The sequence below is a fragment of the Hyla sarda genome, chromosome 1, assembly GCF_029499605.1.
Source record: "Hyla sarda isolate aHylSar1 chromosome 1, aHylSar1.hap1, whole genome shotgun sequence".
Taxonomy (NCBI): Eukaryota; Metazoa; Chordata; class Amphibia; order Anura; family Hylidae; genus Hyla; species Hyla sarda.
This window is the reverse complement of record NC_079189.1, coordinates 182031122-182044967: the sequence shown is the minus strand read 5'-3', so window position 1 is coordinate 182044967 and position 13846 is coordinate 182031122. Positions and strand designations below refer to the sequence as shown.

The 13846-nt window shown below is 42.4% G+C and overlaps 1 protein-coding gene across 12 annotated transcripts in view; it reads left to right on the top strand.

Annotated features, from left to right (window-relative positions):
* CAMK2D (calcium/calmodulin dependent protein kinase II delta) overlaps positions 1-13846 on the top strand; it is a 229942-nt gene that overhangs the window by 77266 nt on the left and 138830 nt on the right. The gene's annotated exons all lie outside the window — the stretch shown is intronic.

The following is a 13846-nucleotide window of genomic DNA, read 5'->3' as shown; positions in this document are numbered from 1 at the left end:
TCGCTATAGCTCACGAGGTCCCTCAGAACATCCACTCTAAAAGGTGGAGGAATATAAACAAAAGCCAAGATGACTGCCCTATCTTCCCATATTCCATAAAGAAATACATATCGACCATACTTATCTACCTTTGCATCCCTAGTCTCGAATGGTACCCTCCTGTGAACATATACTGATACTCCCACGGAGTAGGAAGAGAGTCTGGAGTGATATTCTTCTTTGGCCCACTTCCTTGGGAGTATCTGCTCATCTCTTGACCTATGGGTCTCAATTAAACATATGATCGCAGGAAGGCACCTCCGAATATAATCAAAGATTGCACACTTTTTAATTCTATCCGACATACCTCGTACGTTCCAGGCTAATAATTTAAGCATAGATATATTTGCCTAAGAGAGAAAAAAAAAAAAATTTTTTTTGATCATCCCGTGCCATCCCTCCCTCCTGTTTTACTAGGGGAGAGATCCTTCTGGGTTCTAGTTTTTATACCCACAGCTGGAGACTTCCATATTTTATCCAATTTACCCATAGCCCCCTTATCTTTTTGTGGTGAGCTACCCCCTGATCTTCTGGGGTTCACCTTAGGGGCCATTTCACCCACTATTTCTCTTCACTTTATATTTGTGGGGTGTATGTATCACTACGGGGATATCACGGACCAGCTTAGCAACTTTATACAGCATAGGCCCCTCCCAGTCGAGAATTTAAATCCCGTTATTTACAGCATACAAAAGTAAGAATTCACAGTCCCATATGGCTCTGGGAAGCGCTTAAAACCTAGGGTATCACACCCTGATCCAAAATTATCCACCACCAAATATAGCATACTAATATGCAACTACGGAATCATTAGCGTATTCACGCTCCCCCTGGTAGACAGTGCAATCACCCCCCAGAGTCACTGATCTTATTCGGTCCAGGGAGGGTTCCAATTTCATGAGAGAGGAATTCTGCTAAGACCAAGTTGTTCAATTTAGTCCATGAGTCCCGGTTTCTCCTGTATAAGAGAGAGGGGGGGGGGGTAAGTCCTCCAAAAACATCGATTTTTACAGCATGGCAAGCCATAGGTACTTCTACGTGACCATAATTATACCATCCATACTCCTCAAGGTCCACACAGCTTTCATAAAGTCCACACAGACTTCAGAAAGTCTCCATGACTAAAAGTAAAGGATGCCTAAAGGGAGGAGGGAGGGGGGGCGTCAGTCCCACATTGCTCAGTTAGCTCAGTTCCCCGAGGCGTCAATTTTCCATTAGGGCTCGGCCCAAGCAGGTAGGGCAGGGGCATCTCTATCACTGTAATTAGGCACACTGTAGCTCCTTCCTCATGTGCAGCAGCCAAGCTAATAATATACATGTCTGCCTCATAAGGATATTTAATAAACTTCAGTGGGTGCTCCACAGTTACCAACCATCACAGGGGGAAGAGGGGGGGAGACCCGGACAGATGCATTGCCGCATCTAACCCAACTCTAACCCAACATTGGCATAGCGCTGGGTGGCGGCCACCACCACCGAAACACCATGCCCACAGGGTGAGCGACCCAGTGGCCAGGCAGCCCCATTCCTGCCCGACCAAGCCCCAGGCTCCGGGCCACACTACCCCACAGACAAAGCATCACAGTAACAATGACCGACACAGTGCAACCACACCAATGTGTATATTTACCAAATGCTCCTTGCCAGAGGGCTGGGAGAATGCTAGGAGGAAACCCTTATGCAGTCTCCTGCTAATTAAATTCGCCTGAGCCGAATGGGTGGAGCAGAGTGCTGGCTATGAAAGAGGGGACAGACTACAGTTTTAAAACACAGAGACGTGGCGAGTGGGCTTGTATTTTTTGATCAAAATGTATACTAACAACCTGTTAGTTTTTGAAATTATGCTGTGAAGCAAGTAGATCAAAATACAAATGGTGGATGTGCGGCTATGTTTCTCTGTTTGTTGTACATTTGTAGTCTCTCCTTCCTTCCATGGCCAGCACTTAACTCCACCCATTTGGCCCAGGCATTTTTAATTAACAGGAAACTGCATAAGGGTTTCTTAGCATTCTCCCAGCCCTCTGGCAGGGAGCACATGGTAGGTTTCACACTGGTGTGGTTCTCTGTGATGCTTTGTCTGTGGGGTGGTGTGGCCCAGAGCCAGGGGCTTGGTCGGGCAGCAGTTGGGCTGCCTGGCCACCGGGTCATTCCCCCCGGTGGGCTTGGTATCTCTGAGGCAGTGGTCGCCTCCCGACGCTACACCAGTGTCAGGTTAGTGACCCACTCTGACTAGGTGGCCTTGATGTGGCGAGTGGGCTTGTACTTTTTGATCAAAATGTATATTAACAACGTGTTCGTTTTTTATTTTTTATGCTGAGACGCAATAGATCAAAATACAAATGGTGGACCTGCGGCTATGTTTCTCTATTTTTGTTCTATTCAGTTTGTGTTGGGGGAATAAAGTTTTCACTATTTAAAACTGATGGAATTTCACTATAAAAGAATTGAGGGTTAATTGCATTTTCACCAAAATTAAACATTTTTCCCCTTTCCTCAGTGACATATCTTTTTCCTGACATGTTCACAAAAATGGGCGTGGTTTCATACATGAAAACTTTTTCCAGGGCATAAACAGGTTTTTGGCACACGTTTCATGATTCAAACATCATTAAAACCTTACATTGTCTGTCATACAGAATTTTTGGCGCATATTTTAGCACACTCTGTGGAAAAAGTGGAACACCTGCACCACTCTTTAAAACCTGCACATCTATACTATGCATATTTTAAAAAGTGGAACAGGCACAATATTAAAAACCTCTCACAAAAATTCCCTACAGTGAATAAATGAGTTTCAGGCTAACAGTTCCCTAATGTTTAAGTAGGTAAAACAGAGTTTTATTTATCACTGATGGTCATTTTCACAATACACTTTTTAAACTTTTTTAAATTTATTCTGCCCATTGGGCTGCATTCTAAGAACAATACACAAACAAAAAAACTCAAATGTTTTATATATACATCAAAAACACCTGGAAAATAACATGTATTTTTCACCCTTTTAACTCCAAGTGAACATACAACATGACTAAATTTGCACCTCTGCATAAGTTTATAAAATTGCCTATTGTGAAGTAGACTGCCTATTTTCAGTGGGTACGTTTACGTGGGCATATCTGCTGCAAACTTTCCACAGCAAATTTTGCTACTACTGACTTTAATGGGTCCACGGGAAAAATTGCAATAAGCAAATTTGCAGATTTTCTGCAGACCCATTGAGGTCAGTAGTAGCAAACCCCACCTCTGGAAATCCACAACAAATAAGCCCATGTGAACGTACCCTAAAAGCTGCTTTAAAGGGGTACTCCGGTGAAAACCTTTTTTCTTTTAAATCAACTGGTGGCAGAAAGTTAAACATATTTGTAAATTATTTCTATTAAAAAATCTTAATCCTTCCTGTACTTATTAGCTGCTGAATACTACAGAGGAAATTCTTTTCTTTTTGGAATGGTCTCAGATGACCTCACGAGCACAGTTCTCTCTGCTGATGTTATTATAATAAGGCTTTATTTATTGTTGTCCTTAGTGGGATTTGAACCCAAGTACCCAGCTCTGCAAGGCAGCAGTGCTATCCACTGAGCCACCATGCTGCCCTTAACATACATCAGCTATGCATCTGCTATGCATGGTTGCTAAAATGGACAGATATGTCAGCAGAGAGCACTGTGCTCGTGATGTCATCAGTGTTCCAAAAAGAAAGGAATTTCCTCTGTAGCATTCAGCAGCTAATAAGTACTGGAAGGATTAAGATTTTTTAATAGAAGTAATTTACAAATATAGTATCCGTGAAGAGAAATGAAAATATCGGCACTCACCAGTGTGGCTGCAGGGTCTTCTTTATTGAGACATACTCACATGCGGGGTACAGAAGAGAGGGGAGTGGGGGGACAAGTGGTGGCGACCGAGCTCTAGTTTTGCACACTTTGTGTGCTTCGTCCGGCCGGACGAAGCACACCAAGTGTGCGAAACTAGAGCTCGGTCGCCACCACTTGTCCCCCCACTCCCCTCTCTTCTGTACCCCGCATGTGAGTATGTCTCAATAAAGAAGACCCTGCAGCCACACTGATGAGTGCCGATATTTTCATTTCTCTTCACGGATACTATGAACTTTGCTTGCATTATCTGAGCACCACCTGAGGCATTACAGCTACACCAACTCCTACCTGCCATTCCAAATCCAGCACACTCACACAGTGCCGCACTACCTCCTATGGTAATTTTACAAATATGTTTAACTTTCTGCCACCAGTTGATTTAAAAGAAAAAAGGTTTTCACCGGAGTACCCCTTTAAAATGTTGTGTGTATTTGACAGAAGTTTGCATATTTCTGATAATGGAAATTAAACTGTTATTTTTCAACAAAAGGATGAAGCATTTAGCTCACCTAGTGACTGATGGTTGGTGTGTACACCTGCAGAGGGGATTGTTGAATGCTTATCATATATTAAAGGGCACCTGTCATCTCTTTCATGCTGCTTGAACCACAAGCCATTGGGATGTGGTGGCTTCTCCCCACCCCCACGAATACTGATTACTAGATCTCTACCTGATTACTTACAAGGAGAGATCTGTGCATCGAGGCCCACAGGTTAGGGAGAAGCCATCAAAAAGACCATCCTTATGACTTTTGGTTTAGGTAGCATGAAAGTGATGACCAATTCTCTTTAAATTATTTTTGTTTGTGGCTCACTTTTGGTTTTGATTATTTTTTGTTTTTATATTCTGTTGATCAGAGTTTACAGATACAGTCAGATTATTTTGGTTAGGCTGAATACATATACTTCACTAGCTGGGGGGCACTTTTTGGAAGTTCTTATCTAAAGATTCGGGCATGTTGAAAACCATTAGTCATACTTTTCCTTTCCCCACACATCGGGCCTGACTTTATGACACTGCAGAGTAGTGCTCTACTATGACCATAACCTCACGGATGATCTACAGAATATACAAGGTGTGAGCTCTATGTAGTCTGACATCTCCCTTGTGTTCTAGCTGTAAGGTTCTCCATTGATTGATTTTTACATTAACGACATTAATCCCGGTCTGTCGGTTAAATGCTTTCCATTGCTTTAGAAGATTTATATGCACCTTTGTATATTTACAGTAATTGCGATCCATTCCCTTGTCTAATTATAGAAAAGTGTGTTTTTCTTTTGATCTGCTGGTCATATCTACAGAAGGTCAACTGAGGGCACTATGGCAAAGTGTTATACTTGGAAAGCCCTCATAAATGATTAACTTTGAGTGCATTTAGTACTAACATATGATATCATGAAATGCTTTCAGCAAGACTCACCAAACAATTCAGACCACAAGTGAAATATGTTGAGCCAGTCATAGGAAACTGTTTTGCTGTGAACCATCTGGAAGACCAAAAATAACTGTTTACTATTGTCATTGCTGTCTTATTTAACTAGCACATGCAGGTAACAATATTATGCTGGGGCCTATGGCAACAAGTTGAAAGTGGCTTTAATGGTATTGAGGGGAATTACATAGAGGGATCAATAAGCACTTGAGTATTTGCTGAGAAATCAGGGAGGCGCTGTCTCTTGCTAATTTTCCCTGATAGCTGATGCCAAACACCACCATGAAAGGATAGAAACATAAAAATCAAGTATTCATATGTCTTTCCATTTAGTACTGCCAACTGATGGCAGTCCTCCTGCAGAATATAGAAACTAGAAGTGCAGATAGTATGTCCCCATTACGGACACCAATGTGTTGCCTCTCATGGCAGGGCTTCCCACTGGCATTTTTCAGCACTGCTTGCCTACACAGTAAGAGTTTCCCAGGAATGCTTTGCTTGCTTGGAACATTCGCTTGACCTGTCAAAAGCAGCTTCGGGAACCCATTCTTGAAAAAGAAAATATTTAGACCTTTTTTTTTTTTTTAAGGAAAATAGGCACCCGTTCACCCGCACTATAACCCATACACCTGGTTATAGTGCGGTTGAACAGGAGACCGATGCAGGGTCTCGGACTGCTATACCAACCTGTAGTCCAGAGCCTCGATCCAAAGGTCCCCTTCTTCTAGTACTGACTAGCGCTTTGAGGTGGGCTCGCCAGCTAGATTTAAATATTCATAAGCGCTGGTCACGTGAGCACTCATGCCTACTGTGAGTGCTCACGTGACCGGCGCATATGAATATTTAAATCTAGCTGGCGGGCCCACCTCAAAGCGCAAGTCAGCGCTAGAAGAGGGGATCTTTGGAGGATCGGGGCTCAGGACTGCAGGTAGGTATATCAGTCAGAGACCCTGCATCGGTCTCCTGTTCACCCACACTATAACCCGGTGTATCGGGTCATAGTGCGGGTGACCGTTTACTTTTAACAGTTAATTTTAACATTGGTGCAAAGTCCCTGAAAAGTTTTTAGTTTATTTAGTATTGTAACTCATGGCTGTCTAGGAAAGTGTATGTGGTATTTAAAAAGGGCAAATAAACCCTATATGTAACCTTTATCTTGAAGGATTAAGTTTCACTTTTAATCAGCTGCTCATAGATTGAACCTTAAAAAGCAAACTATTTGAATAATGATGGCGATAAAAATAAACCTAATAAAAAGGTAAGCGCTTATTTTAGCCTTGCGGTCTTTTGATTTGCATGGGCGGTCTGGGCACCCCTTAGCACGGTTTTCAATCTGCAGGGCCATTATGTCTGACAGTCGCTGAGTTTTCCATAGTGACTGCGCCAAGTGAGTAGGTGTGTACTACAAATGATCCCTTCTGCACTGTAAATGAGGTTAATCGTGTCCGTAAAATAGATGTACACGTGTTGGCATCAGAATAATTTCAGACGCTGTTACCATTACAGTGTTGTAGCCCTAGCACAGCACTGATTCGATAAGCACATTTATAGCACTTGAACAGATTACAGCGCAAAATTAAACTGTGTTGGATTGATTTAGCAAAACCATATCTGGGAATGCCATCTGGAATGTTTGTGTCTTAACTTTTTCCAGGATGTTGAAAGCAAAAACTGTTGTGTAACTAGGAAAGTGTGAACACATGATAATCTTCATGACATCACTGTGTTCAAATTCCTAAACTACAAAATATTGACAGACCACAGATAGTATACCTACCATTTCCAATGAAGCAGATTACTAGTGGGTGAATGGAACAGAATTTTGATTTGTATTCGATAACAAGTCGTTTTCTTCACATTGTAAGAATGCTGTTCTGCTTATAAATATACCAAGTATACTTCTACTGTTTTATAGCACAGTGAGAATTCGGACCTAAGAGACCTGACCTGTAGCTCTTCTCGCCTCCCTAGATATTCCCACAAGGCTGTAAAGTGAAATTTGGTGTTATTCCCTTGTCTGTAATAACTAGGAGTGCACTATTACAGTGCCTGGGGGAATACAACTTTCCTCTTTCAGTTATCATCCTGACAACACAACTGGCCGAATAAGGTAGCTACAGAATGTTGCATCATAATTTGAAAAAAAGTTACTTTCTGCAAAAAAAATAAAAAATTTGGTTTTACAGTATTATTTTTATTTTATCACTTATTAACTTTTTCCTAAAATTCGTAATTTTGATATCTGGTCTTGAGGAATAATCACAGTATTTGTTTTGGTACATTGTTTTTGTACATTACAACTGAGCAGGCACTGCAAATGTGACCTGCTCTTTAAAAAAAAAAAAATTTTATAAAGAAATATTTAGAAACAATTACCAGATGTTTTCTGATAAAGAAGTATTTTCCTTTTGAAGCTAATGACCTACCACTAGGAGGTGCCATTATATTATTAGTTGAGGTCTGACCTCTTGAACGACTTTTGATTTTAAAGGGGCCATCCACTAGCCGGAGGGGGTGTTAAAAATTATGCCCATTGTGTGGGTTATAAGAAAATTAATCTTTTACTCACCTCCAACATTCCCACAGAGCCTCCTGTGTCCTCCTCAGATTCCCTGATGCAATCTCTGAGTGGTAGTATGACACTTTAGGCCAAGGTGCTTCCCGGGCCCAACATGTCACAGCTCAGAAAGACAGTCACATAGGGGGACCAAAACAGGGCACCAGAGGGGCACTGGAGAAGCTTATTTTTTTATATCCCACAATGGCTATAATTTTGAAACTTTTCTACTGGATAACCCTTTTTAAGAATCGGCACTGATTTTCATCCCCGTCTACACACACAGCAGTTTCCCAACCACTTGCAGTTCAGGGGACTGCAGCTCTCTTATAAACAAGTACCTAAGACTGGAGACACTACTCCATATATTGGCTGACTAATGGTTTGTCCAGAGGCAAAACTATGTTCCTGTCATGAACCGCTATGCCTCTCTTAATACCTCCTATGACTTAGCCTTGGCAGCCTTCATTGATAAATGTGAATAACCCCCTTTTTTTTAATCTCTTCACCTGCAATATAACATAGTATACTGGGTTTAGTGCGGGTGAATTAGCTGTCAGTTTATCTCTAAAGGGAAACTGACATCACCCTTCCTGTTCAAAAACCTGTCTGTATGGGTTAGTAGGGCACTGAACAGACTGATACCTTTCTTTTGCTGATCCGGTCCGCCATTGTCCTGTAATGGTGTTTTTATTAGCATTTAATTAGATATGAGAAATCTCGTGCACAAGTCCTCCATGAATGTTACATTACTGCACCTTTTGGTGAGATTTTGCGCAGAACATGGGCACCTCTATGTTAGGGTATGTTCACACTGAGGAATTGGAGAGGAATTTCCACGAGTAATTCTGCTCGCCTTTTCCTCTCCAATTCATTCAGCAGTGAAAATCCCCATAGAGCTGTGCAGAATTTCTGCCCCTCAGTTCACACTGAGGAATTTCCTCAAGCAGAATTCTGACGAGGAAGTCTGTTCAGCTTGAAGAAAGAACATGTTCTTTTTTTCAGGCAGAATCAGCGTCTTACTCCCATAGAGATCAATGTAAAAAAAAAAAAATTTTCAGTCAGAATCATTTCCACGCGGAATTGGTGCGTAATTTCCGCATGAAAAAAAAAGAGGATAATATATTTTATATATATTATACTCTTCCTCCGCTTGAAATTTTCATTTCTGCGTGTGGAATTCCGCGCGAAATCTGAGTTCTTGTGGAAAAGTAACAATATTTTGAGGCAGAAAATTTCTGCTTGATTTCCGCCCCAATTCCTCAGTGTGAACATACCCTTAAGGACCAAGGGCGTACAGGTACGCCTTTGCTCCCTGGTACTTAAGGACCAAGGGTGTACCTGTACGCCTGTGGGAATTTCTGTCCCCGCCGGGTGGGGATCGGGCCGGGGTGACTGCTGATATCTATCAGCAGGCACCCTGCGCAAATGCCCAGGGGGGTCATTAGACCCCCCCATGTCGGCGATCGGCGCAAATCGCAAGTGAATTCTCACTTGCGATTTGCGCCGATTCCGGGTCATACGGGTCTATGGTGACCCGGAATAGAAGGGGGATCGCGGGTGTCCTAGACACCCACGATCCCCCTGTAGCAATAGGAGTGAGGTGGCAGGATTGCCACCCCTCCTATCTCTGCTATTGGTGGTCTAGACGCGACCACCAATAGCAGATCGGGGGCGCAGGGGTTTACTTTCGGTTTCCCCGTCCTGCCCTCCCACAATAGGCGGGGCAGGACGAGGAAACCAGCAGGGACCGGCGCCGAAGATCCACTTACCCATCGGCGACGGCAGCGGGCGACGATCGGCGTAAGAGGACCGCGACGCAGCTCCCTGGATCCAACGGAAGTCGGTGAGTTACTTAGCAACATCTGGAGGTGTACAGTCTGAGACCACTATAGTGGTCTCTAAACTGTAACCCTCCAGATGTTGCAAAACTACAACTCCCAGCATGCCCAGAGAGCTGTTTAGGCTTGCTGGGAGTTGCAGTTTTGCAACAGCTGGAGGTCTACAGTTTTAGACCACTGCAAAGTGATCTCTATACTGTGCACCTCCAGATCTTGCAAAACTACAACTCCTAGCATGTCCAGACAGCAGTTTGCTGTCTGGGCATGCTGGGAGTTGTAGTTTTGCAATATCTGGAGGTCCACAGTTTGGAGACCACTGTCCAGTGGTCTCTAAACTATAGCTCTCCAGATGTTGCAAAACTGCAACTCCCAGCATGCCTAAACAGCAAACAGCTGTCTCTGCATGCTGGGAGTTGTAGTTGCGATCCCTCCAGCTGTTGCATAACTACATCTCCCAGCATGCCTTTCGGCGATCAGTACATGCTGGGAGTTGAAGTTGTTTTGCAACAGCTGGAGGCACACTGGTTGGAAAATACTGAGTTAGGTAACAGAACCTAACTGAAGGTTTTCCAACCAGTGTGCCTCCAGCTGTTGCAAAAGTACAACTCCCAGCATGCACGGTCTGTCAGTACATGCTGGGAGTTGTAGTTTTGAAACAGCTGGAGGTTTGCCCCCCCCATGTGAACGTACAGGGTACATTCACACTGGCGGGTTTACAGTAAGTTTTCTACTTCAAGTATGAGCTGTGGCAAATTTTTCACCGCAGCGCAAACTCCTAGCGGTAAATTCACTGTAAACCCACCAGTGTGAACGTACCCTAAAAACACTACATTTACACATAATAAAGAGTAAAACACTACATTTACACCCCCTTACACTGTCCCCCTAATAAAAAATAAAAAACGTATTGTACGGCAGTGTTTCCAAAACAGAGCCTCCAGCTGTTGCAAAACAACAACTCCCAGCATTTCCGGACAGCCACTAACTGTCCAGGCATGCTGGGAGTTTAGCAACAGCTGGAGGCACCCTGTTAGGGGTATTCTACGCCAGTGATACCCAATGTCCACCCCTGTGCAATCCCTAATTTAGTCCTCAAATGCGCATGGCGCTTTCACTTCAGAGCCCTGTCGTATTTCAAGGAAACAGTTTAGTGCCACATATGGGGTATCTCCGTACTCGGGAGAAATTGCGTTACTAATTTTGGGGGCTTTTTTTTCCTTTTACCCCTTATGAAAAAGAAAAGTTGGGGTCTACACCAGCCTGTTAGTGTAAAAAAAAATTTTTTTTTACACTAACATGCTGGTGTTGTCCTTTACTTTTTATTTTCACGGGAGGTAAAAGGAAAAAAAGACCCCCAAAATTTGTAACGCAATTTCTCCTGAGTACGGAGATACCCCATATGTGGGCGTAAAATGCTCTGCGGACGCACAACAAGGCTCAGGGTTAGAGCGCACCATGTACATTTGAGGCCTAAATTGGTGATTTTCACAGGGGTGGCTGATTTTACAGCGGTTCTGACATAAACCCCAAAAAATAAATACCCACATGTGACCCCATTTTGGAAACAACACCCCTCACGGAACGTAACAAGGGGTATAGTGAGCCTGTACACCCCACAGGTGTTTGAAAAGTTTTCATTAAAGTTGGATGGGAAAATGAAAAAAAAAAAATTTTTTTCACTAAAAGGCTGGTGTCACCCAAAAATTTTCATTTTCACAAGGGAAAATAAAAAAAAGCTCCCCAAAATTTGTAAATGGGGGGCTTTGTAAATGCACATGGCCCCTGACTACCATTCCAAACGAATTCTCTTTCCAAAAGCTCAATGGTGCTCCTCCTCTTCTGAGCATTGTAGTTCGCCCGTAGTGCACTTCAGGTCCACTTATGGGATACCTCCATACTCAGAAGAGATGGGGTTACAAATTTTGGGGGGTATTTTCTGCTTTTAACCCTTGCAAAAATTTGAAATTTGGGGGGAAACACATTTTAGTGAAAAAAATATATATATTTTTTTACATATGCAAAAGTTGTGAAACCCGTGTGGGGTATTAAGGCTCACTTTATTCCTTGTTACGTTCCTCAAGGGGTCTAGTTTCCAAAATGGTATGCCATGTGTTTTTTTTTTTTGCTGTTCTGGCACCATAGGGGCTTCCTAAATGCGACATGCCCCCCGAGCAAAATTTGCTCTCAAAAAGTCAAATATTACTCCTTCTCTTCGGAGCATTGTAGTTCGCCCGTAATGCACTTCATGCCAACTTATGGGGTGCCTCCATACTCAGAAGAGATGGGGTTACAAATTTTGGGGGGTATTTTCTGCTATTAACCCTTGCAAAACTGTGAAATTTGGGGGGAAACACACATTTTAGTGGGAAAAAAAAATATTTTTTTTACATATGCAAAAGTCGTGAAACACCTGTGGGGTATTAAGGCTCACTTTATTCCTTGTTACGTTCCCCAAGGGGTCTAGTTTCCAAAATGGTATGCCATGTGGGTTATTTTTGCTGTTCTGGCACCATAGGGGCTTCCTAAATGAAACATGCCCCCCCAAAAAACCATTTCTGAAAAACGTACTCTCCAAAATCCCCTTGTCGCTCCTTCGCTTCTGAGCCCTCTCCTGCGCCCGCCGAACACTTTACATAGACATATGAGGTATGTGCTTACTCGAGAGAAATTGTGCTACAAATATAAGTATACATTTTCTCATTTTACCCCTTGTAAAAATTCAAAAATTGGGTTTACAAGAACATGGGAGTGTAAAAAATAAAGATTGTGAATTTTCTCCTTCACTTTGCTGCTATTCCTGTGAAACACCTAAAGGGTTAAAACACTTACTGATTGTCATTTTGAATACTTTGGGGGGTGTAGTTTTTATAATGGGGTCATTTGTGGGGTATTTCTAATGGGAAGACCCTTCAAATCCACTTCAAACCTGAACTGGTCTCTGAAAAAAAGCGAGGTTCAAAATTTTGTGAAAAATTGGAAAAGTGCTGCTGAACTTTGAAGCCCTCTGGTGTCTTCCAAAAGTAAAAACTCATCAATTTTATGATGCAAACATAAAGTAGACATATTGGAAATGTGAATAAAAAAATAAATATTTTGAATATCCATTTTCCTTACAAGCAGAAAGCTTCAAAGTTAGAAAAATGCTAAATTTTCAAATTTTTCATCAAATTTTGGGATTTTTCACCAAGAAAGAATGCCAATTACCACAAAATTTTACCACTATGTTAAGGTATAATATGTCACGAAAAAACAATCTCGCAATCAGCTTGATAACTAAAAGCATTCCAGAGTTATTAATGTTTAAAGTGACAGTGGTCAGATGTGCAAAAAACGCTCTGGTCCTAAGGTTTAAAATGGCCTGGTCCTTAAGGGGTTAAAGGGGTACTCTGGTGGCAGAAAGTTAAACATATTTGTAAATGACTTCTATTAAAAAATCTTAATCCTTCCAGTACTTATTAGCTGCTGAATGCTACAGAGGAATTTCCTTTCTTTTTGGAACACTGATGACATCACGAGCACAGTGCTCTCTGCTGACATCTCTGTCCATTTTAGCAACCGCGCATAGCAGATGTATGCTAAGGGCAGCATGGTGGCTCAGTGGTTAGCACTGCTGCCTTGCAGAGCTGGGGACTTGGGTTCACTAAGGACAACAATAAATAAAGCGTTATTATTATTAGAACGTCGGCAGAGAGCACTGTGCTCGTGATGTCATCAGAGAGCATTCCAAAAAGAAAAGAATTTCCTCTGTAGTATTCAGCAGCTAATAAGTACAGGAAGGATTAAGATTTTTTAATAGAAGTAATTTACAAATATGTTTAACTTTCTGCCACCAGTTGATTTAAAAGAGAAAAGGTTTTCACCGGAGTACCCCTTTAAAGGGAGGGCGTGGCTGCATGAGGGGAGGGGAGTGATGAGGGCAGCCTAACCAGTGTACCTACAAATGACACCATACCTCAGTAGACCTAAAGGGGTTGATTAGCATATCTAATAAGACCTTATTTACAGGTCAACAGTGTACTGAATCGGCAGAAGAAAGTTATCGGGCTTGATTTCCACTTGGCAGTTTTTGAGCCAAGTCCTTCCTTTATCCTTCCTGGATCC